The sequence below is a fragment of the Euphorbia lathyris genome, chromosome 1 (genome assembly GCF_963576675.1).
Source record: "Euphorbia lathyris chromosome 1, ddEupLath1.1, whole genome shotgun sequence".
NCBI lineage: Eukaryota > Viridiplantae > Streptophyta > Magnoliopsida > Malpighiales > Euphorbiaceae > Euphorbia > Euphorbia lathyris.
In genome coordinates this window covers 9,710,391-9,734,739 of record NC_088910.1, presented here as the reverse complement: position 1 = coordinate 9,734,739, position 24,349 = coordinate 9,710,391, and the positions used below count along the sequence as shown (strand labels likewise).

Sequence of the window (24,349 nt, the reverse complement as noted above, 5' to 3'; positions counted from 1 at the left end):
AATTTGGGGTTATGTTTTACAATTAGACAAATTTAAAGGGTAAGTTGTTACACTTGAAAGTTGGAGGGAGCAGTTGTAACATTTGAACAAGTTCAGGGGTTATTTATGTATTAGGCCAATTATATATAGATTCTATCACACCATGTTACATTTTTATAGATCAATTATAAAGGTCCACTTTCAAACATAATTATAATATCACATTTTAAAACATGATTAATGAAACACACATTAAACTCTGTTGAAAATACAAAAATTCAGCTAAAAAAAACTCAAATCATTCTTATTCAAAGAAACCCAATTGTTGAGAAGTTGTACTACATGGCATATCTCTGAGTCCACTCTCGAGCAGTAGTCTCATATTTGGGCTTGTCAGTCAAGTAGATCTGAGCAATATCAGGCACTAGTGGGTCATCTGCATTTGGAGCACTCATGAGTGATACTATTTCTGAAAGAATCTGCAGGAAACACCATTTTTATTAGCATTAATCAATAAATTACAAGTACAAAACATCAAATTTTGTTGGCGTATTATAATAATATAATTCCGGTTAAGTTGCAAAAATACCCTTAACGTTTTGGATCAAGTATAAAGGACAACTGATGCATCAGACCTTTATTTTTTATCACATTAAATCCATGTTTGCTAAATTAGATACGTATGAACATCTAATTTAGAGTCTTGAGAAAGAGGAATGAAAAAGGAAGAATATTGTTACTCCTTGATTTCAATTAATTGTGACTGCAATGGCAGTGGTATAAATACACAAAAGAAGAGTGCTGTGCACACAAAAAAGGAAAGGCTAATAGCTGTACAATAAACGGTGACCTAGAATACAAAAAGAAAAGATGCTATGCTATTGTGTGTCCTACGTGCACCCTGTCGACTCAGCCATGGTCATTCTTGATTTTTATTTCATCAGCCTCCCTCAAACTAGGCGTGTAGATATCTACTAAGCCGAGTTTGGATTTGAATTTGATGAAGTTTGGTAAGTGTTGAGCCTTTGTAAATAAATCTGCAAGTTGAGCATTTGATCTGACTGGTAAAAGATGAACAATATCTTTCTGCAATTTTTCACGCACGATATGACAGTCAATGTCTATGTGCTTTGTTCTCTCGTGGAAGACTGGATTGCGGGCGATGTGTAGTGCTGCCTGATTCTCACAAAAAAGAACTGCTGGCCCTGTATGAACAATGTTAAAGTCCGTAAGAGATAGATTAGCCACTGCAACTCACAAACAGAGGCAGCCATGGCCCTATACTCCGCTTCTGAAGAGCTGCGAGAAACTGTGGACTGTTTCTTTGAGCGCCAAGAGATTAGGGAGTTTCCAAGGAACACGCAAAAACCTGTTATAGACTTTCGTGTTTCAGGGCATGTTGCCCAATCCGCATCAGTGAAAGCTTTGATCTTGGCTAGACCGGTGGCTGGAAAGAAAAGGCCCTGTCCAGGGGAGTGTTTGAGGTATCTCAAAACTCTATGGGCTCTGTGTAGGTCATCTTTGGTAGGATTGTTCAGATGTTGACTGAGCTGATGCACAATGAAGCAAATTTCTGGCCTTGAGTGAGTCAAATAAAGTAGCTTTCCGACGAGTTGCCTGTAAGCAGGAATATCACTTATCGCAACAGGATTTTCTGAGGGTTTGAAGTTTGGTATAGCAGGTGTGAGGGCTGGCTTTGCCCCTAGAAAACCTTGGTCTTGAAGTAAGTCAAGACAGTACTTCCGTTGGCCGAAATGAATTCCCTTCGAGCTTCTTGCCACTTCAAAACCCAAGAAATACTTCAAAGGCCCAAGGTCCTTGATACTGAAAAGGTTGTGTAAATAAGATTTCACAGAATGTACTTCATTGTTGCAATTGCTTGCTACTAGCAAGTCATCCACATATGCTAGCACGGCCAAGAACTTGCCATTTCCAATTTTCACAAATAAGGACGGGTCTACAGGAGCTTGTTGAAAACCAAATTCTCTCAAAGCTGATGTTAGCTTATGGTTCCATTCTCTCAAACCTGAGCCCATAAAGCGATTTATGAAGCCTGCATACAGAACCTCGCTGCAAATTTTGGGCTTGATACCCCTGTGGCAAACTCATGTAGACCTCCTCACTAATGTCTCCATGGAGATATGCGTTATTTATATCCAACTGTTCCAGGAACCAACCATGCATACTAGATAAAGCTATAAGCATTCTGATAGTAGTGATTTTCGCCATAGGGGCAAATGTTTCATTGAAATCTATCCCTGCCTTTTGGGTAAACCCCTTTGCCACCAACCTTGCTTTGTATCTATCCACCTTACCATCAGCCCCATATTTTATCTTAAATACCCATCTGCAACCGATGAACCTTTTTCCATGTGGCAATTCTACAACAGACCACGTACTGTTTGCCGTTAATGCTCTTAGTTCAGTTTGGATGGCTTCCCGCCAGTGAAGTGATTGGATTGCCTCCTCATATGATTGGGGTTCTTTGTGACATGATATTTGGATGGAAAAAGCTCTTTTGGATGTGTTTAGGTTGTCATAAGATATCTGTTTGTCTAATGAATGAGGGGTATTAGGAAGGGACTTTGAGGTCACATTGTTGAGAAGACTATGATGGTAGTCCTGCAGGTAATTTGGAGGATGTCTCTGCCTAGTGGATCTTCTAGGGGAAGCATTAGGTGGGTTAGGCCGGGTTGGATTTTCATTTATACGATTCTCTTCCAAATTAGGTGGGGTTGGATCAGTGTTTTCTAGTAATGGTGGTTCTGGTATTGGGTTTTGTGGATGTTCATGCTCAGTGGTGGTATAATCAATGACATTACTATCAATGGTTACGTTTGGCAATGGTAAGGGTGGCATAGATGAGGAGTCCAAGCCTTTGTCATAGGGAAATATGTTCTCATAGAATTTGACATTTCTAGAGACAAAAATTTTCTTGGTTTGAAGGTCCATGAGCTTGTAGCCTTTGGTTCCTGTTCGACATCCTATGTATACACACTTGATGGCTCTAGGGGTCAATTTTGTCTTATTTCTGTCTAGTATGGTTGCAAAACACAGGGAGCCAAAAACTCTCAAGTCATCCCAGTTTGGGGAATGTTTATGAAGCAAAGTGTAGGGTATGCAGTTCTTAGTGGCATTGGTGGGGAGCCTGTTTAAAATGTCCTGGTGTTTTCGCTCCACAACTCCATTCTGTTGTGGAGTTTCGGGACAGCTTGTTTGGTGCAGGATGCTAAACTTTGCATAGAAATCGAGCATTAGAAACTCTGCTCCGTTATCTGACCTGATAACCTTAATTTGCTTGTTGAATTGTGTCATAGCATATTGATTAAAGGTCTCAATAGCTTCCCTCGTTTCAGATTTAAATTTCATTAAATACAACCACACAAATCTGCTATGATCATCAATGATTGTGAGAAAATAATGCTTTTCATTGAAGGAATATTTGAGAGGTCCCCAAATATCCAAATGGATCAAATCAAAACATCTAACAGCTCTATTACAACTAAGATTAAAACTGTTTCTTTTCTGCTTAGCCAAGTGGCATACATCACAAGGGAAATGTTTGGGAGAATTAGCTAAAGCAGGTAAGAAATGTGACAATATGTTACTTCTTTGAATTGAAAATCTCATATGCCAGAAGGTGGATGATGTTGGTTGTCTGGTGTTTGATGCAATGAAGTGTTTAGGAATTGGCTTGTCTAGGTGGTAGAGTCCATCTCTCAAGCTAGCAGAGCCAATCTTCTGAGAGTTCTCCCGATCCTGTGTAACACAGTTCTGGGAGGTGACATATAGGCAAAGATTTGAGTGTTCAGTCAATTTACTACTAGATATCAGATTGTATTGAAATTGTGGTACATATAGGGCATTTCGAAGAATGAGATTGGGGTGTAATTGAACATCCCCTATGTGAGTGACTGGAATATTTTGGTTATTTGGTAGTTGAATAGAGCAATTAGATGCAATTCTGCAATGTGTGAAATATCTGAGGTCACAAACTACATGGTCTGTGGCCCCAGTATCAATGATCCATTTATTTTTATGTGTAGGTGCTTGATAAGTAAAGAATATCTTACCAGAGTAGGGAGTTGGCAACATGTTATTGCTGTTGACTGAAGCTATGTGTGCGTGAGACCCGCTTGATGAGGCTCCTCCATCGGTTTTCATTTGAGGTAGTAGACTGAGTATGTGATCATACTGAGTTTTGGTGAAACCATACCTCCCTTGGTCTTGTTCTGTGCGGTCATTGTTGTTAAATTCAGTGAAGTCACATTGCTCCTCATTACCATAAGACTGAACTTGATTTGCTCTATGCTGTCTTTGATTCCTTGATCCTCCTCCTCTGTTTCTGTTTCCATATCCAGGGGGGAAACCCGTGTTTCCGATAGCAAATATCCTCAGAGTGACCCTCTTTTCCGCAGTGGGTACATGTGGGAAGATTGTTTGAGGTTTTCTTGGGATTATAGCTGTTGTTTTGTTGAAATCTGGGTGGTTTTGAATTGGTTGAAAAATTTGAGTTGTTCGAAATATTTGTAGCAAAAGCAGTAGGTTCTGGGTGAATTTGGGTAGGTATTTGGGAGTTGGTTTGCCTCTCATGTTGAATGGTGAGGTTAAAGACACGGTTTAATGGAGGTAGAGGTTCCATAAGTAAGATTTGCGAGCAAACAGTTTGGTAATTGCTGCTTAAGCCCCTAAGGTAAGTAATAACTTGATCTGAATCAAGATAGCTCCTGAACTTGCTGATAGCACCACAAGTGCAAGCAGGGGCACAAGAGCACTTAGGCAAAGGTCTGTAATTAAGCAGCTGATCCCATAAAATTTTCATTTGGGTATAATAATCAGTGATTGAGAGAGAACCTTGTTTGAGCGATTGAATCTCTTTCTGAAGTTCCGAGATCCTAATGTTGTCACCCTGTGAAAATCGATCCTTCAAATCATTCCACACAGAACACGCAGATTCCATATAGATTATGCTCTGGCCGATTTGAGGAGAAATAGAGTGCATGATCCATGAAAGCACCATAGTGTTGCATCTCTCCCAGATCTTGTAGTTTGTGGCGCTGGATTCAGGCTTCTCGATCGATCCGTCCACGAAACCGTATTTGTTCTTTGAAATGAGAGCTATTCTCATGGATCTCGACCACTGGTGATAGTTTTCACTGGTGAGAGGGGCAGTGACAAGAACCAGCGCTGGGTTCTCATTTAAAGGTAAAAAGAATGGACTGGACGGCGTAATCACATCCATTAGTGCGGAAGTTTTTTTTTTGGATATTGATTTAGACAGAGTTTATCTGCTCTGATACCATCTTGAGAAAGAGGAATGAAAAAGGAAGAATATTGTTACTCCTTGATTTCAATTAATTGTGACTGCAATGGCAGTGGTATAAATACACAAAAGAAGAGTGCTGTGCACACAAAAGAGGAAAGGCTAACAGCTGTACAATAAACGGTGACCTAGAATACAAAAAGAAAAGATGCTATGCTATTGTATGTCCTACGTGCACCCTGTCGACTCAGCCATGGTCATTCTTGATTTTTATTTCATCATAGAGTTCAGTTAAAAGAGAATTATATGGGTGAAGGTGTAAAAATACCCCTACGGTTTTAAAAGTTAGGTGTAAAAATTGCTCCTGACCTAAAACGGTAGGGGTATTTTTGCACCTTAACCCATATAATTCTCTTTTAACTGAACTCTAAATTAGATGTTCATACGTATCTAATTTAGCAAACATAGATTTAATGTGATAAAAAATAAAGGTCTGATGCATCAGTTGTCCCATATACTTGGCCTACAACTTCAACTGTACTAATTTTTAAAAGTTTCAAATGATCATCTATTCTTGTCTAATTGCATTCAATAACCTTCTATTTCTTAATAGAATTTGTTGAATGCAGAAAATGGTAGATATACTCCATCTCGTTTCAAAGTGCCCGCCACGTGTTTAAAAGAAAATGTCAAATAGATAAACAATTAGAAACTTTTGAAAGTTTACGAGCAGTTGAAGTTTTGGAATTATTAATTTCAAAAAGGAAGAAAACAATATATGTCATAAGAAGTAATACCTTGGATATACTAAGACTAGGGCTCCATTGGTCTCTCAAACTATCAAGACAAATGCTTCCATTGGAGTTGATGTTGGGATGATATATATTTGTAGTAAAGGTTACCTATACATATCAATACCACCATTTTTTAAGGAAACAATAACAAAACAAGAACTATTCATAAATAAATTACAAGTGAAAATAAATTCATTCTAACTTTGAAATTTGTCTCAATAAAATTACTCTGGTGACTTTAAGAGCAAAGTGACACAGTATAATGTGATTTTTACGTCAGCACTACTCCATTTTCATTGGTAACTGAAACGATACATGACTGCCACCTAGATGACTGAAACGACACGTGGCATGTCTTGGTTCGACCAGTTAGGTGGCAGTCACATGTCATCTAGGTGGCAACCACTTATCATTTCGATCAGCGATGAAAATTGGCTATTGTTGATGAGGTAGTGTCGTTACTTTTCGGTGTTTTTTTGTTCTTGAAGTTGCCGGATTGACTTAATTGAACAAAATTCTAAGTTGAATGTTTTTATTAAGACAAATTAAAATTGAGTGACTATTTTAAAACAATCTATAGTGACCTAAGATGCATTTAAGCATAATAAAGTGAGTTTATGTTTATTTTATAGACTTTAATAAAGGAATGCTACATAACAACTCTTGTTTAGGAGGCTGATTATTAGAGAAGTAAGAATTTATAAAGGGGTCAATTGCACCAAGGGTCAATGGAGTTTAGAGTTTGTTTCACAAAGATCATTAAACTGGAAAATTTTAGGGTACTCTTAGAATAATACTTCCGACCAATGAATTCATGATACATAGAGATAATTTTTTCCACCAATCATCAGGGCCGATCCTGAGATTTTAGGGACCTAGGGGCGAAATACCAATTGAGAGTACTAATAAATAAAGTGTGAAATTCAATTGTGTGGAAAAAATATTCTTCAAAATGATACTTATTTTATTACAATTAACATACGATCTAAAAAAAATATTTCATATAAAAGAAAAATATTTTATATCACTTTAATTATCCAGTTTTCCATATAAAACAATATATATGAGTATTTTTAGTTGTAAAATCACTAATAATATTGTGTACATTAGTATGTTTTAAAACACTTCTCTCCATGCATAAAATGACTAGAGCATTTAACCTACATCGACAATCTCAAATAACATTTTAATAATTTTAACATTTCAATGAAAGACCAAGCTAAGAAATTTGATGATTAATTTTGATTAAGATGAAGAAAAGAAAAGTATGATAGGCGTATCAATGGTATGTTGGCCTATCATCAATAGGCGTATCTCGGTTCAAACTAGCCTGCAGGTCTGCGGTTTTAATATAGCCTCACGGTGTGAATTGTGCAAATGCAGCATTGAAACCATCGATCACCTTTTTGTCCTCTGTCCGGTGGCTACGAGCCTTTGGTTTCTGGTCTTTAATATGTTTGGTGTGCCTTGCTGTCGGGGTATGAATTTTGCGGATTTCTTCATGTCGGTGCGAAGAGTTCGTCTTAGGCGTGGGCTGCGTTTAAGTTGGAATTATGCGATCATTACCAGCCTATGGTTTATTTGGCAGATTAGGAACTCGGCTATTTTTGAAGACGAGCTACCTTCAATCCAAACTTTGCAGCGTCGTCTGCGTTTTCTCATTTGTGAGTTCCGTCACAAGAATCGCCCACCGCCTGCTCCGGACCATTTGTTTGTGCGTTGGCTGCGGCCTCTCGCTGGTTGGACAAAAGTTAATACGGACGGTGCCGTTTCTGGTGCGCCGGGAAATGGTGGAGCCGGAGGTATTTTCAGAAATTGTAGGGGCTTTGTCAAGGGTTGTTTCGCTTTTCCGATCTCGGACACTTATGCGCATGTTGCTGAATTATTAGCCATTATTTTTGCCGTTGACACGGCCTGGGAGAGGGACTGGCGTTACCTATGGATCGAATCAGACTCGCTCTATGCCGTCAACTTACTTCTTGCAAAGTCCACGGAAGTTCCCTGGAAGGTTAAACAGGATTGGTACAGGTGTCTAACTCGGGTCTCTGCTATGAACTGCCGAATCACACACATTTACATGGAGGGTAACCAAGCAGCGGATCGGTTAGCAAGCTTCGGCAAGACGGCTTCTTCGATTGTTTGGTGGACGTCAGCTCCTTACTTCTGCCAATCTTTCGTTTTTGATGACATCTGTAACCTAGCTCATGTTCGTTTTCTTTAGTTTTTTACTTTTCTTTTTCTCTTCCTTTCTTCCTCATTCTTTGTATTTTTTCGATTCTTTTAATAATATTCGGGTTGTTGGTTTGTGCTGGGGGTGCCAACCTAGTTGGGATGTCCGGCCTCTCCTTCGCGTCCTATCCTTTTAGTTAAAAAAAATCCCAAAATCACTTCTCTTTGTGGGCTTTAGCGGATAAGTTCTTAAAATTTGAAGATTTTAATGGGTTATCCCAAATCACATCTGAAGACCAAATTGAATCAGAATTTTATAAATTTCTCAAAGGCAAAAAAAAGTCTATTGGCAATGGCAAGTTTCACCGTTATAGTGGTGATAAGAGAATAAAATTGATTATATAGTTGATGAATTTAAGATGAAGATTAACGAAAATATTATCGTTTAATCGTTGGGATTGATGAGTAATTGAAGAAAAGAAGAGTTTGAGAATTTGAAAAGATTAAATTGGAAATTGAAATTTTACACCCATTTATAGCTTAATAATCATTATCTTATTAAATTTTTTTAATCAAGTATAAAACTAAAAATCTTTTATTATATTTGGGCCCTCCCTCATCCCTGGACCCTAGACAGACGCCCCTCCTGCCTAGGCTCAGGACGGGCCTGCCAATCATGTGCATTAAACTTCATTTTTTCAATAAGATCATTGAACTTCGCAACCAGATTGTTGGTCTCAAACACTTGATACCGAACACAAAAATGTAGTCCCAAGTTTTTAGTTACTATTAGAGACTGAGTGCGTTTTATCTCTAAATATTAAAATTCAGTCACTACATCAACTTAGAGACAGAAAATTCAATATATGTCCGATGTTTTCGTAGTGTACCTACTCACAAGGTCTACGAACAAAAGAAAAATAGATTGCAGAAAAAGATTTTACTTGTTACCTTGGGTGGGTTGAGTGGATAATCGGTAGGAAAAGTAATTGATAGAAAAACACACCACCCGCGTATGGGCTATCTCCTGGACCCGTAATTGTTGCTTGCCATACGAATATATTATCCCCAGTTGGACCTGTAAACATCTCAGAATCGTGAAAAAACAAATATTGGACTCTTGCTATTTTAAGCAACTTTAATTCTTCAACATTTTAGCCTTGAGGTCATTTAAGTGTTTTTTTATGAGAGAGAAAATTAATGTTTAGAGGAAAAAACTCCAAAAATGATGATTTTGAAAATTAAAATCATAGTTCTATAGTAAATATGATACTAAACAACTTTAACTCTTCAAAAATTTTATTTTGAGATCGTTATCAGCCAAATTTAGCAAAGTAAACTGAACTCATAGATGAATCTATGTTGAGAAAACTCAATAAGGTTTGAAATTGCAAATCTTTTGTTAATAAGAAAAACTCATCTTCCATCAATAACACTTGAAATTATGTCGTCTAGTAAATATTAGATTTAAAGATTGTAATGTTTTGTACGTAGAAATTGAATTCACTCTCTCCCAATAAACATAAAACTAAATTTGTACCTAATTCAATAATAATATACTATATTAAAGAAACTTACCAGCACTGCATAAACTTGGAGGGTCTCGCCCCAGCTCTACCAAATCCTGGTTAATCCTCTTCACAGCCATACCTACATATATAAAAAAAAATGGATTTTTAGCATCATTACTACAAGAAAATAATGAGATAGAGACTGGATTTTAGAACTTAGAGACCGAATTCAATCAGTATCTAAATATTCAATTTCTAACTAGTTACAATCGGATTTTCATATTTCGTCGCAATTATTTTAGACCGACTTTCCTGTCGCAAAGTTTGATCCGGATTTTGGACCTCACCTTGTCTAAATTGGGAGAGTTTCAGAAGATTTGAAGTTTGTATAGAATGAAAAAATAAAAATAAATAAACGTCCTTAAGAGTTGAACTATAGGGTAAGCTTTTTATAATTTAAATTCATGTGTCACGCATGTTAATTAGCATTCTTTTGTTGACCCCTGTTAATTTAATTAACCGACCCTTGGCTGAAGCTGTAAAACAGGTTGTCTTTCATTTGCATCCTTTTTTTATTTCTTTTTCCTTGCTTTCTTTCTATTATAGGGATGGCAACGGGTAGTGTACCCGCGGGTAGGTACGATCCGGTCCTAATGGAACTACCCGTATCCTGTATAAAAGGGTATGAGACGGGTATGGAATCAAAACCATTACCCGTTAGAATAATGGGACGGGTATGAGACTACCGCCTAGGTTACCCGTTACCCATCATAATTTTTTTTATTATTAATAAATATCATTGTTTTTTACATGTAAGACGTTAGATTTGAACCCAACCTTTTATTTTTCAACAATTGAGTGATACCACTAAACTACTTTATTTTTATTAATTAAGGTTCAATTTGTTCAATTGTTAGATAAATGATTTATTAAATTTATAGTTTGTTAAATTTATAATATTTTTTGTAATACTTATTGATTCTTAATGGGTAAGAGTACCCGCGGGTACCCACGAATTAAATGGGACGGGTATGAGATGCAAAAAGTATATCCGTTAGGATAATGAGACGAATACCGGTAATTAAAAAATAAAAAGGTAAGGGTCTGGGAATGGCATTACCCGCGGATACCCTACATGTTACCATCCCTACTTTCTAATGCAAAACCATTCCTAGGGTTGTTTTAGCCGGAGATCTTCAAACTCTCTTTAGACTTGAATAGGGAACGTTGAGAGGCATTCCGTTGAAAAAGCCTGAGGAGCTTGAAATCGTAGTTACTATAAACGCACTTTCTTTCCTATAATGGATCGCTATACCAAGGATTTTTTTGACCATTTTGAGTTTGCCAAGGCTGATGTTACTTTAACGAGTTGTATAGAGAGGTCGTGAATCAATTGTGGTCAGCAGGGGCGTATACAGGGAAGGGTCCGGGTTCGGACCCCTCCGGCCGCCGGAACTCATTACCTTTTGAGTTAAAACATGCATCTCTAACCATTTCATTTACTTCAAATTATTGAAATTATACTACATAGAGTCTATATACACTAATTTTAGGGGGAGCTATAAAAGGCGAATCATTACTACTCAATGATGGAGCCGGTGGCCGGGGGGGCTCCGGCCTCCTAGAGCCCCGGGCTGGCTCCGCCCCTGCCCCTGTCTCCACAAAATTTAACGCTAAAAATTGGTTATTTAATTTAACTTTGAGTAGTTATTTGATAAATTGGGCATTTTGATCTAAAACTTTGATTGGGTATTTGATAAATTGGGCATTTTGACCTAAAACTTTGATTGAGTATTTGATAAATTGGTTTGACCAGAGGTGGTTTCGGCCCCCTATCTCCAAGAAATATTAATAGCGTGTTGGTTAGCACCCCCAAGATGGTCCAAGAAGTGTTAGGTCATTTCTAAATCTAAATTTCTAATTTTTTTCCCTGTTAAGCCCCCTAAGTCCAAATTTCTAGTTTTCGGCCTGTTACGCTCTCTCAAATCCAAATTTCTAATTTTTTTCCTTGTTAAGCCCCCTAAGTCCAAATTTCTAGTTTTTGGCCTGTTACGCTCTCTCAAATCCAAATTTCTAATTTTTTTTTTTTGGTTTGTTAGGCTTCTCTAAATCCAAATTTTTTATTAAATATAATTTTTTTTACATGGTAAGAATCTTATACACCATTTAGCTTAATTTTAAGAAGTTTACATTGATATTTAAAAATTTGTTCTTGACCACTCAAATTATAACACACAAATATATATGAAATTTTTGTGAGCAACTTCGATTTAGCAAAAAAAAATTATTCATGCACGTGCAAAATAAGCCCCTCCAACCGATCAATCCTGTATTTGCCAATGGTGGTGACCAGCAGATATGCATAGTTGAACCAAAGGGGGAAGTAGCCTTGAACACACAAGTGATAGAGGTATTTTACCCCTATATTTTAGTATAGGTTTAGGTATTATTTCATGTTATTTATTGTCTATATTCTCTTTAAGGTTAATTTATCTTTGTTTTGTCAATTTTAAGTTTTTAATTATATTTTTACCATTTTGTTAATATTTTTTGGTGAGAGACACAAATTTCGTATGTGTAAACTCATGAGCTAGAATTGCATCTAGTCTACTTTATTTCGGTTTGCTTATTTTCATTTTATCAGTTTCATAAATTAAGAATCGAAAACATGTGCGATTAAACTTGAGTTTAGGGAAGTTATTTAGCACAAAATAACCCAACGAACTATAAGCAATTTTGAGCCTTAAGAGCGAGTTACAGATTTTTCACCTAATACCGAGTTAAGTTTATACGCTTTGATGACCTTTTATCAGGAAGGTTTCTCGATTGGTCGGGTTGAGAAAATATGTCGAAGGTTGTCTAAGTAGCAATCCACGCTCACCGTATCAAATGTTGGGTCTGGCCAAAAGCTCTATTGTTGACTTCGTCTTTAGAAGTTGACATGCGATTGGATGGCCCCCTCAGTATACTCTGATGTCAGAGTTAGTAAGATTGTCAAGAAAAATACTGAAAATGGAATATGAAATATTTTAACGGAAAGTACCTTTTTTTATACATTGTCCCAAAAAAGTGAGATTACATTACTGTCCTTAAGTGAGGGGGTGACTGTAAGTCGGTGCAAAGAATGAATGGTTTTTAGGTCCATAGAAGGATATGCCCTCTGGAGATTGTCAAACCCATTTGGACTATTGGGTCTTTTTTATATTGGATTCGTAACAATGTTTATTAGACAATGTAATTGTAAGTCTCTTTAATAGAAGATAAGTTTTTTCATTAATACAAGTTGTGCAGTTAATTTCAAGCCTTATTGAGTTGTTAGAACACGAAATTGAATATGAAAAAAAAAAGTTATTTTTTTACTAATGATTCTTGAAATTTTACTATTTAATAAATATTAAGTTTAAAATTGTATTGTTTTATATATGGACGCTAAATCCGTTCTACATCAATAATAATAAGACCAAACTTATATCTCATCCTATAAAAATAAGAAACCATTTAAACGGTAAGACCACTCTTATAATTAGTGTTATAATCGAGTCGAGCCGAGTTTTGGCCTGTTCAAGCTCTGCTCGCTATAAAAATAACGAGTTCGGGCCCGAACCGAGTTTTGGCGTGCTCAAACTCGGCTCAGCTCATTAGAAAATAAACGAGCTCAAGCCGAGCTTCGAGTTTGTTTCGAGTCAAAAATCTCATTTGAATTTGGTTTATTAAGAAAATTATCTAACCATGAATTGTTTGTGAGTAAATCATTAATTATATTTATGAAGTTTGCTCGTAAATAGCTCTTTAATTGTATACATAAACATAATCACTATCAAAGTTTGTGAATAAATACACAAAATGCTTACAAATAGTGAATGAATTCATCTAATAACACATGAAATAATATTAAGTTTAGATATTTGTGAACTAACACGAAACTATATAATTTTCTACGAAACCAAAACTTGTTTATAAATATTCTAATCGAGCTACTCGCGAGCTTTCGAGTCGAGCTTTGGTCAGCTCAAGCTCAGTTCGTTTATGAATCGAGCTAATAAATCGTGCTCATGAGCGACTCGTTTACAAATTTGAGTCGAACCGATCTTTTATCAAACCGACTATCGAACCGCTCGGTTTATTTACAACCCTACTTATAATATTCCCAATTGAATTCAATTTCTACTAGAGTTCATAAATAGAAAGTCAAAGGCCTATGAAAGATACATATAGGCAATTGAGAAAGTCAATAGCTTCGAACATGGTAACATGTGGCATAGGGAAGGCGACAGATCGGGGCAGATTAATAAATAATTGAATTTTTTTTTTTTATTCTTTTCATTATTTTATAAAAACATGTGTATTTCATTAAATGAAAAAAAAAATTGAAAAAACTAAGAGATAAACATTATCCACCCATTTCAAAATAATTACCTCTCTTCCGTTCATTTTAGTCCGCTCCCTAAAAATAATATAAATAATTAATTTTTTAAAGATTTAAAAATAAGTAAGACATATCATCTTTTGGAGATGTTTAATATTGAGAGAAGAGATATTTATTATTTTATCATTATTAATTATTGTTACATTTATCAATATTGAGAGGAGAGATATTTCTCAATAATAAATTATTAATAAAAATAAAACAGAAAGGCACTAAAAGTGATGAGCTCTTAGTGATTTGAGGAGCTACTAAGAGACTGTTGGAGCTAATTTTTAACTCTTTCTTCTCAAATTTTAACTTAAGAAACTTTTGTAGATGCTCTTATAAGTCATTCTAGCAAGTTATTTCGAGGGTGTTCAGTTATCTACTTTTTATCTCTTATTTGCCTTTTCATTTTAAAATGCAAAGTGTTAGGTGTTTGGTTAGTCACCTCATGTTTACCTTTTACATCTGACAAATTATTTTTTACAAAAGTAGGGAATCTCTGCTTTTTGGAAAAGTAGACAAACACATCAAACCATAACAGCAACCAGCAAACAGCAAGTAACCAAATGGACCCTTCATATGTTCCACAATATTTGTTTTTAAGGCTAAGATACAAAAATTAAGAAATGGAATTAGTTCTAACTAAAAAGACTTTGTTATCCTTATATTAATTGCATCCACTAATGATTTTTTAATTATTCCCAAAATAAAAAGACAACTTAAGTAGAGATATATTTGGTAAAAGTCAACTAGTGTGCATGGATTGAATCAAAACGTCATGTATTATGGAACAACAAAAATCTCTAGAAAGACAAATATTATAGAACAGAGGGAGTAGTTCTTTTCCAAATATAAGTCATTCTAGTTTTTCAAGAATTTAAACATTAAATTTTTATCTTGGTTCATATGTTTTTTTAACATTCCAAGGCTTATTCTCCAAACATGACATGAGATATTTTTTTAATTAAACAATATAAATTTATTAATTTCACTCTATATTAATTGCATTTTTTAATTTGTGTGAAATACCCTAAAATGACTTATATAATGGAAGGGATGAAGTATCATATTTGACCAAATCATACATACTGAAGAAAATGATTGATTTGCATTAAATTTATGGAGGATAGACTAAAATAGCCTTTATCTCTCTTTATCAATAATACTCATTTTTTGTATCGCTCATTAAATTGAAGAGTAAATTACATTAAAGGTACCTGAATTATATCTCAATTCACACTTTGGTACCTAGATTACATTTTGTCACAAAAATATACCTTAAATAGCGGTGACTGGACAATTTAGTGCATTTATCAGGTCACTAACCGGTCAACGCGAGTTTGACCATTTTTCACACAAAAATTGGGACCCACTAGAGTAAATTACATTAAAGGTACCTGAATTATATCTCAATTCACACTTTGGTACCTAGATTACATTTTGTCACAAAAATATACCTTAAATAGCGGTGACTGGATAATTTAGTGCATTTATCAGGTCACTAACCGGTCAACGCGAGTTTGACCATTTTTCACACAAAAATTGGGACCCATTATATACTAAATAACCTAAAAAAGACTATCTTACCCTTAAATCAATTCTATGAATATTTTGTTCTCTCTTCTAATCTCTCTCGTCCTCTCTTCCGTTTCAGTTTTCTCTCTTTCTATCTCTCTTCTCACTCTTCTGTTTTAGTTTCTCTCTTTCTCTCTCAACAGGTCTTCAACCCATTAATGAAGGTCTTCAACGCACAATATAACCATTTATTAAGGAATATAAGGTCTTCATAATCACATCAGAGTGAAGCTTCAAGCTTCTAGGAAAAAACATGGGTAACCAAATGGAAGCTCCTTGGACTATGAGCATCAATATTCCCGTAGAAGAAGAACTCGTCTTCACAACTTCATCTTCCATTCCAAAACCTCAAATAATTCGACCTTTCCAGAACAGGGCCCGAAAAGGTTTTGGGATTCTGGAACTGAATATGCAGAAAGAAGTTGAGTAAAATAAAAATGGCTAAAGCGTGTTTACAAATGCCATTGTTTCGTTCAATAGCTCCGATCGAGGGATTACTGGGGCGATCGAGAAGTCCTAGAAGAATTTGGATTTACTGAAAATGGATGGATTTTGATTTACTAAAAATGGATGGATTTTGATTTTGATCCCTGCTATGGTTTAGAGAGAGAAAAGGAAAGAAAAAATGGAAGAGAGAGAGTGCCCAACAAGTTATTAATTTTACCCAACATTTTACCAATTACAGCAAGTTAAAGTTCCATGATGAGAATCCCAAACCATTTTGAACAACTAACAGCTCATTGTAGTTCAACATGTGCGTTATTTTTTTTGTTTTTGTTCTTTGTATCCTGTGATTTTACCAAACGATTTTATCCAATGCCAGCAAGTTTAATCTTTCAATTGAATTTTTGAGAATACACAGTCCAGCTTTGAGGAGAAGGAGAGAGAAACATACTTGAGGAGAGATAAAATGAGAGAGACAGCAAAAGAGATAAAGATTCAAAGGAGAGACAGTGGGTTTAATTTTAATTAAAATGGTCAACTAAATAGTTAAACTTTTAACAATAGTCAAATGTTGAAATTCGAATTGACTTGCTATTGCCTGTTAAAACTATTAAATTGTCCAGTTATTCATATTTGAAGTATATTTTTGAGACAAAATGTAATCTAGGTACCAAAGTGTGAATTGAGGTATAATTCAGATACCTTTGATGTAATTTACCCTTAAATTGAACCACTCTTCGTATATTAAAAACTTAAAATGATAAAAAAAATGCAATTAATATTAAACTCATTAGCAAGGGTAAAATAGAAAAAAGTTGACTTGAAAACTAAGATCATGTTTGGTAAAGAGCTTTTTTGGGGTAAAATGGAGGTTTGAGCTAGGGGTGCAAACGAGCCTAGTTCGCAAACTGTTCGAATTCGACTCGATCAAAACTTGGTCAAAGTTCGGATTGATTGGCTCGGCTCAAGTTCAAAATTGGCTCGAGCACTAATGAGTTCAAGTCTGAGCTTTTTCGGGTTTGGCTCGAAAGCTCGTGAATGGGGGGGCTCTAGAGTTTTTTTTAATAATATTATATATATATATATATATATATATATATATATATATATATATATATTGTTGATTTTTATTTTTTAATTTAAATACATTTTAATTTTATGTTTTTTTATTAGTTTTTTTAATTAGTAACTTTGAACCACATAAATGTTTGGTCCATATGGTTGTAGATTATATGTTAGATTCTATATTTGTTTAATTTTACTACTTTGTTTAAATTTGTTATAGATTTTATGTTTTTTTAATTTAGATTTGGTATTCCTTCCTTAAAAGGCTGATTTTAGATAATAAAATGTTAATTAGATATAACATTTTTGGTAAAATAAAAGTTTAGTTTAGGGCATGGGAGTAGGAGAAGGGTGTTGTTGAAACACATTTCCACGTGATTTTGATTTGACAAAATTATTTAAGTTATGATAAAAATATTCTAACACATTAAATTTATAATGCTTTGATTAATTTACACTAATGTGTTTGTTCAATGTTGAGTTTAATTTTGTATAAGACATTGAGATTAAAAAGCCCAAAGGCCCATAAAGTGGAAGTCAAGCCCAAGTCAACACATCAACACCATTCGGCTTAGAAGTTCAAAACGAAGCCGTATCAACCAAAACGACGACTCAGCAAGAGAAGGATCGAGAAGCCTTCGTGGCAAAAGCTTCAAGACGAAGCTGCTGAGTTGGACGACAAAGCAGTCTGGACAGCGGCAAAGAATGTTCAACTTCCAGACAAAGTATTTCTACTTTGGGAAAAGATCAGAAGGCGCAGAAAGCTGTCTCGTGGACTTTTCCATAAATGGCGAAACATTCTGCTGAAGACTGACTAAGACAGAAGATGCAAGAATTCTATTGGCCAACGACGCTGAGCACGCCCAGAGTGACAACGACAGGAAGCCGTTTCCCTCCAACGGTTATTTTGAAATTCGAAATGACCAAGTGCCTCAAGTGTCACTATATAAAGGCCATCGATATGCTTCAATTAACACAGAACTTCAAATTGTCAAAACGCTGACCAATTTTATACTCGAAGATTCTGTGAGAAAAAGCAAAGCAAATACCTTACACCAATTTTCATATTATTGTGTAAAAGTCTATAGTGATTTCCAATCATCTAAATTGTCTTAGCAATTGTTGTTTAGGACAATCTCATTATCATTTCTAGAAGTATAGAAATGAGAGGTTGAGTACTCGGTTATAGTACTCAGCGGTAGAATAGGAGTGAGTAGAGGTATAGAGGAAGGTACTCTTGTTATACTTAGCTTCTAGTTGTAAAAGGTTTGGTGCTCTACCTTTAAAGAGCTCAGTAGAGAATTCGAAAGCTCGGAACGTGTTCCGGGGACAGGACGTAGGCATAGAGGCCGAACCTGGATAAATCTGCTGAGTAATATCTTTCTAACCTTTAAACTCCTTTGATATATTTTGCTTGCTCGAAAACTGACTAAGTAAAGAGGTCACGCTGAGTTGTGTGCATTGAGTATCTGAGTTCAGGAATAGACTCAAGTGCTATCTCCTAACTCAAGGGAAGAAGCTGACTTAGTCACAAGTTGACTAAGCTAGTGTCTTAAATTCACTCAGCGCGCTGTGTAATCCTTTTCATTGTAAAAAGGAGTCAGCCTTAACGTATCAAAATTTTAAATAGTTCCTATCCCCCCCCCCTTGGAACTAACTTGTTACGTTATAAGGGACCAACAAGTGGTATCAGAGCCTAATAGCTCACTGTGCAAGGTTTAACTACCTTAAGCTGATCCCCACTATGGCTGAAAACAGCACTCGGTTTCTCCCAGGAAATCTGACAACTCAGATTTTACCTGAGGGTCTGTCCATAAATCGGCCTCCTCTATTCTTCGGGTCTAACTATACCTTTTGGAAGAATAGAATGAAGAACTTCATTCAGGCAATAAACATGAGCGCATGGCTATCTATAGTCCAAGGCCCATTTGTTCTTGTTGAAACTATTGATGGCCAAACGGTTGTCAAAGCTGAGACTAAATGGACAGAGGATGATCTCAAGAAGCTATAAAACCATGCTTCGGCTATAAACATGCTTCACTGTGCGCTAGATGCTGCAGAATACAACAAGATTTCAGGTTGTGAGTCACCGCAGGAGATTTGGAAGAAGCTGGAGGTCACCTACGAAGGAACCAACAAGGTGAAAGAATCTAAGGTGAACCAGCATATGAGATTGTACGAGCTGTTCGAAATGAACGATGATGAAGGAATCTCAGACATGAATGCAAGATTCACAAACATCATCAATGAGCTCAATAGACTTGGAAAGATCTTCACTGAGGAAGAGCAAGTCAAGAAGATTCTTAGGAGTCTTCCTAAAAGTTGGCAAGCAAAGAAAACTGCTGTTGAGGAAGCTCAAGACTTAACCACCTACAAGTATGATGAACTCATTGGCTCACTGCTGACCCATGAGATCTCAATGAAGAATTTCGAGGTGAAGGAAAAGTCTGAAGACAAGAAGCAAAAGTCTCTTGTCATGAAAGCTGACTCCACTGATGGAAGCTCAACAGACGATGAAGAAATGGCTATATTCACTAGAAAGATGAAGAGGCTGTTCAAAAAGAATGACAAATATTCTAAGAAGCCTTACAAGAAGTTTGATAAGTACAAAGCTGACTCCAGCGACAGCAAGTACAAGAAGGATAGTTCAAAGCCCATTACATGCTTTGAATGTCATCAAACTGGCCATATCAAGTCAAGTTGTCCCTCGCTAAGGAAAGAAAGGAAGAACGGCAAGAAGGCAATGGTGGCAACCTGGATCGATAGTGATGATTCATCATCATCTGAAGCTGATGCCACTGAGTCAGCAAAGATTTGCTTCATGGCTAATGAACTTGCTGAGCCATATGTTACTGAGCATGCTGACCCCTCCATTGCATCTGACGATAAGGAACACTCAATTGAGGTAATATCACTGCCCTTGCTCAGAAATGAAATGGTTAATGCCCTGAGTGACCTCTACACACTTGTCAAAAAGTGTAATAAAAAGGTTAGAGCACTCAGCAGGCGATGTGACGAGGTTGAGGAGGTCAAACTGAGTGACCTTCAATATCTTCTTAAGGACAACTCAGATTTGCATAGTAACATAGGAATTATGCAAAAGGTTGTCTCTGAGGTCCAATAAGATTCTAAGAAACTGAGGAAGGACGTCACATCAATTTAGAACCAACTTAAGGTTCCGAATAAAAGAAATAATCCTCTGAACACTGAGTACCGAAGTACTAGTCAGCAGAGATGGAATCCTCGGCGGAATGTCCAGTGTGACTTCTGTGGGAAGAAAGGACACACCACTAAGGTGTGCTGGCACGCTCAGCACTGGGGTGCTGACCAGTCAGTGAGACATCCTAAACGGAAGGTCAGATGTGACTTCTGTGGAAAGAATGGACATACTATTCAAGTATGTCGTCATAAAATAAAATATGATGCTTTACCTGTTGAACCTAACAAGCAAGGACCCAAAAAGAATTGGGTACCTAAAAGCAACTAGCTACATTGCAGGTAAGCCTGATGTGTGCTGAGAAGTCAAAGATGTGGTACATTGACAGCGCATGCTCGAGGCATATGACTGGTGATGAAACTCAGTTCATCACGTTTGAGCGTAAACGAGGAGGAAGCGTAAGTTTTGGAGACAACAAAAAGGGTAAGATAGTAGGGTCAGGAACCGTTGGTGGTAATCATACTATTGAGTCTGTCTCCCTAGTCAGCGGACTCAAATATAACTTACTCAGCGTAGCTCAGCTCTGTAATAATGGGAGAAAAGTTATATTTGATGACACTGGATGTAAAATATTCGAGGGTAAAACAAATGAGTTAATTTTAACTGCCCCTCGTATTGATAATGTCTTCATGCTGAACTTAGAAAAGAAGTTTACAAAAACTGTATGCTTAGTGTCAAAGGAAGAAAATTCCTGGCTATGGCACAGGAGACTTGGTCATGTAAGCATGGACCTCCTGGCCAAATTAGCAAGAAAGCAATTGGTTAAGGGTCTGCCAGAACTTAAATTTGAAAAAGATCAATTATGCCACGCTTGCCAAGCTGGAAAACAAACCAAACAATCTTTTCATAGTAAAAACATTGTCTCAACTAAGCGTCCATTAGAGTTACTACACTTGGATCTCTTCGGTCCAGTCCAGCCGTTGAGCTTGGGTGGAAGAAGATTTTCCTTGGTCATTGTAGATGACTTTTCTCGATACACTTGGATCATCCTGCTGAGTAGCAAGGATGAAACCTTTGAGACATTTTCAAATTTGGTTAGAAAACTTGAAAATGATAAAGACCTTAAGTTAGCTCACATCCGAAGTGATAATGGTGGAGAATTCAAGAACCAACAGTTTGTTGAATTCTGTGAAACCAACGGCATTGACCATAATTTCTCTGCTCCTAGAACGCCTCAACAAAATGGGGTTGTTGAAAGGAAAAATAGAACTTTGGTTGAAATAGCCAGGACAATGCTGAGTGAGCATAGGCTTCCAAAGTACTTTTGGGGAGAAGCTGTCAACACAGCGTACTATATTCTTAATAGGGCTATCGTTAGACCTATACTAAAAAAAACCCCTTACGAACTTTGGAAATGACGAAAGCCCAACATTGGATACTTTCGTGCCTTTGGCTGTAAATGTTTTATTTTAAACACCAAAGATAGCCTAGCTAAGTTTGACTCAAAAGCTGATGAAGCTATCTTTTTAGGCTACTCAACAAACAACAAAGCATACAGAGTTTTCAATAAACGAACTCAAGTCTTAGAAGAGTCAGTACATGTTGAGTTCGATGAAACTAACCCTGCAGGAAGGTACCAGCCACTGACCGAGGACGATCCACACTCAGCACCCGCTGACCAAGAAACAGCTGCTGAACTATTTCCTCAAGGGCTGACCAAAGGTAAAAGTGAAACTCAAATTACTTTCACTGACCAATCTACACCTGCAGAGATTGCTGAAACACGGCCAGCGCAAGACATCAATCTACCAAAGAAGATTAGGATACTAAGAGGGCACTCTGAAAGTGCCATTCTTGATGCCGCTGAGAATACCCTGATGACGAGAAATCAACTCAGGAGATACCTCAACAACGTAGCATTCGTCTCAATCCAGGAACCAAAGAATTTCGCTGAAGCTGAGTATGACGAATACTGGATGAATGCAATGCAAGAAGAACTTGATCAGTTTAGACGAAATGAAGTATGGGATCTAGTGCCAAAACCAAGAAGCCAGAAGACCATAGGAACAAGATGGGTCTTCCGCAATAAGCTGGACAAACAAGGGAACGTGGTCAGAAACAAAGCAAGACTTGTAGCTCAGGGCTATAGTCAGCAAGAAGGTATTGACTACGGTGAGACCTTTGCCCCAGTGGCAAGGCTAGAGGCTATTAGAATTTTATGTGCATATGCATCTTATATGAACTTTAAATTATTTCAAATCGATGTTAAGAGTGCATTTCTTAATGGGGTTATAAACGAGGAAGTCTATGTTAATCAGCCTCCAGGGTTTGAGGACCCTAAGTTCCCAAACCATGTTTATAAACTCAAAAAGGCTTTGTACGGCCTCAAGCAAGAACCTCGTGCTTGGTATGAGAGGCTGACCAGTTTCCTGCTGACTAGAAATTACGTCAGAGGCAAAGCTGATACAACCTTATTCATTAAGAGGAAGGGTAAAGATACCCTGCTGGATCAGATTTATGTGGATGACATTATTTTTTGTGCCACTAACGAGTCAATGTGCAAAGAATTTAGCAAGCAGATGCAAACTGAGTTTGAAATGTCAATGATGGGAGAACTCAACTTCTTCCTTGGACTTCAAATCAAACAAGGGAAAATGGCATCTTCATAAGTCAAGCTAAGTACGCAAAGGAAATATTGAAGAAATATGAACTTGAAAATTGTAAGCCAATATCTACTCCAATGGGAACTGACACTGTCCTCTGCGCTGATGAGAATGGTAAGTCGGTAGACAGCAGATTGTATCAAGGTATGATAGGCTCTCTACTTTACTTAACAGCGAGTAGACCGGACATTCAGTTCTCAGTATGTTATTGTGCTAGATATCAATCTAACCCTAAGGAATCTCATTACATAGCTGTAAAAAGAATCCTTAGATATTTGCAAGGCTCAGTGAATGCAGGTTTATGGTATCCCAACACCTCAGATTTCACACTTCTTGGATACACTGACGCTGACTACGGACGAGACAAGCTTGAACGAAAAAGCACCTCAGGAGGATGCCACTTCCTTGGGAGCTGTCTTGTGTCCTGGTTCAGCAAGAAGCAGGCGTCGGTAGCCCTGTCAACCACTGAAGCTGAGTACATTGCTGCTGGAAGCTGTGTTGCTCAAGTCCTATGGATTAAGCAACAGCTTGAAGATTATGGTGTTCAGACTAAAACAATTGAAGTCAAATGTGACAACAAAAGTGCAATTGATCTATCAAAGAACCCAATCCAGCACAGCAGGATGAAGCATGTCAGCATCGGACATCACTTCATTAGAGAGCATGTACTTAAATATGAGATCAAGCTGACCTATGTCCCAACGGAGGAGCAGCTTGCTGATATCTTCACAAAGCCACTGGCTCGTGAGCAATACAACATACTTAGAGAAGCCATTGGTATGTTTAATCCTCTTCAATAAATTCCAAGTATGGTATGCATGCTGAGTGAGTTTCCATGATGAATGATTTGTGATATTTCATGCTGAGTAGATAAATATATATATGCTGAGTATTTACCTCAAGCTGAGCTTCTACGCATTATATCTATTCCTTTGCATAACACTGACTACTCAGAATTTTAAACGCTTGAAATTCCTAACACTGAGTAAAGAGTCGTTGCAAACTTTAATGCAAGGCACGTGAATTGAATAGCCACCTAGGATGACGTATAGGCTATAATTAGAAAACACACGCGCCGTATATGTCATAAATGCCAGAATCTCTGTCGTTTGAGAATCTCGAGGAAAAACGAACAACCCAACGCCTTGGATTAACTCAACATCGCTATAAATAGTGGATGAATTCCCACTCTTAATTCTTTACGCTTAGAAATCTTTGGCATTTATACTCTCTCTCTCAAAATTCCCAAAATTCCTAACACTTCTCTGAGAATATGACAAGAGTTTCTCTAAACATCTCCGGTGCCGGTGTTTCCCAA

General features: G+C 36.8%; 1 pseudogene; it reads right to left on the bottom strand.

Annotated features, from left to right (window-relative positions):
- Window positions 1-120: 120 nt before the first annotated feature.
- On the bottom strand, window positions 121-9,853 carry LOC136221523 (ubiquitin-conjugating enzyme E2 4-like; annotated as a pseudogene).
- Between the last annotated feature and the right edge of the window lie 14,496 nt (window positions 9,854-24,349).